Here is a 2,312-nt window from a genome sequence, read left to right on the forward strand (position 1 = left end):
TCCCAGTTTAACTTATGCAGAAGCTTAAAAGACTTCTTTTGCAATATTGGCTCATTTCTATTAATCTTCTTGTGACCAAATTCTTCACAAGATCAGGGAAGTCTCTTTGAGGAAGTTTAAGAGAATCTTTCGAATTCATAAGCTGCACTTACCATCTCTATTATAAATACACTAAGTAGTTACTGAAATATCCAATATTAGGCCCACTTCATTAAGGGAGAAATTGACTTTATCAATAAATGATTTGTTTGCTGTCTGGGTAGCAGGATCGATTTCCATATCAGATTCCGTAATTTCTGAATATTGGGATGCTGACTGCCAAGCTTTGTTTTGGTTTTACTTTTCATCACCTCCTAATTGTCAGGCTGTGGGAGCATCAGTCACTGAAGGAAATTCATGTCTTTGGAGATCAAGATGCTGGGAAGTAGCCTGCATGTCTTAAACCAGTGGTTCCCAATTTTTTGTTTTACTGTGTTTCATAGGAAGAACGACAATTTACATCACGCTCCAGTATATACACACATATAAACAAAGATTTCATGAAACATTTTGAAGGAAAAATTCCTTAAACACTTTCCTCTATTAATGTGAGATGTACTCTGTTCTCAATTTTAATCTACTCCTTTGTAAAATTATGCTGATTGTGACCCTCATGTGTCATGACCTGTGAATGGAAGATCTAAGTTGTCTGTAACTTGTGACAACGTTCTAGAAGGGCCCACATCTCAGCATTCCCTTCCCTCATGCCTGTTCTCCCTTCACCGCCTTTGTCTGGTTCCAACCACTGTAAATATATTCTGAAGAAATTTCTGAAGGGGCTGCTGAGGTTTCCACATTCCTCCTGTTGCACCAACCCTGTCTCCCCCTCCCCCCACCTCCAGGGAGTCCCTGGGTGCTGCCCAGGTGGCCCCAGTAAAGGAAGGAGGGCTGCTCAGCTCCCTGGTTGGAGGAAGAAGAAAACAGAATTAATAGGTGGGGAGCCACCTTGACAGTTCCTTTTGAGATCTGTTAAGAGTCTGCAAGGCAAAATATTGCTTATTATTATTTTTGTTATTAAAAGTAATGGTGAGCCAATTACTAAGGCTGAGTTTGAATGATAGACATCAAAAGAACCTAGAAATGTAATATTATGGGGATAACTACATAATAAGAATAAATTAAAATACTTTCAGTTGGTAAAGTACTTTTAATCTGTAAAATGTTTTCATGCCTGTTGTCCCATTACAACCTTGTGTGTGGTGGGGAGTGGGGGACCATTACTCTCTTTATCCGAATATTAGAAAGATGAGTGTCCTAACAAATAAGGAGATTTTCTAACCATGAGTATCTTAAACAGTGATTAATTGTCTATTACTGTGGGTAGTTAGAGCAAGATAGAAGAACCAACTGTAGGGGATTTATAGCAGGAAATTCCCGGACTGAAGGGTAAGTTGGAGAAGATTCAGATTAAGTGGTCCTTATTGTTTTGAGGTCACAGACTCCTCTGAATGGGGGATGAAAGCTTTAGACCCTCAGAAAAAGAAAATGCACCTAATTATGGCATTTTCCTGTATTTTTAGTTAGGTCCTGCATATTTTAAACACGTGGAGCCTATGTTAAGGGCTTCTAACAGAGGCGATCTCTTCCAAGTCTGTCACTACATGGCTTTGCCTGAGTCATACAGCCAGTCCGTGACAGAACGGGACCTAGAATCCTGCCAGTCCAGGGTCTCTTTTATAGATCTGGCTTCCATGTGCCCTTACATTGGCTTCTGCTTGCCTCAAGCACAGATTGCAAAGTGGTTTGTAACCAATGTTACAAAGTTTGCAATGTTGGGAGCTCTGCTCCTGATAAGCTCTGTGCCAGTGTATAAGTTAGCCCCTGAGACTATGAGCTTTAGGAGGACCCAAGCCTTTGGTCTCCTCACTAGTGAGTATCTCCTCTGTTAGCTCCATGACCATGACTGCAGTCAAAAAACCATGGCCATGATGACCTCCTTCTCCCTGGGCTAGAAAATAGTCTCTCCATCTTAGGGTCTCTGGGTTAGACTTTATAATCCCCCATCTGGTTTTGACATTACAAAATGGTAGCCCTTGACATAGAATGCAGACCAAAGACAGATCTTGTTTAGTCTATAAAATGTGGTGGGTTTTTTTGTTTGTTTGTTTTTGTTTTTGGAACTAACTGCCAATATTTCAAGATGAGAGGTTGACAAAATAGGATTTTTTATTTCTCTTGGAAAATGGGATTATCTGACAACTTTGGTGTCAAATTCTCACAAAGCAATAGTTTACAAGAGCTGAGCAGAGGCTGTTCCCTTTGAGCAGCCAAAG

The sequence above is a fragment of the Mirounga angustirostris genome, unplaced genomic scaffold (genome assembly GCF_029215605.1).
Source record: "Mirounga angustirostris isolate CCGP_5_RB_7025 unplaced genomic scaffold, mMirAng1.0.hap1 SCAF_7, whole genome shotgun sequence".
Classification (NCBI taxonomy): domain Eukaryota; kingdom Metazoa; phylum Chordata; class Mammalia; order Carnivora; family Phocidae; genus Mirounga; species Mirounga angustirostris.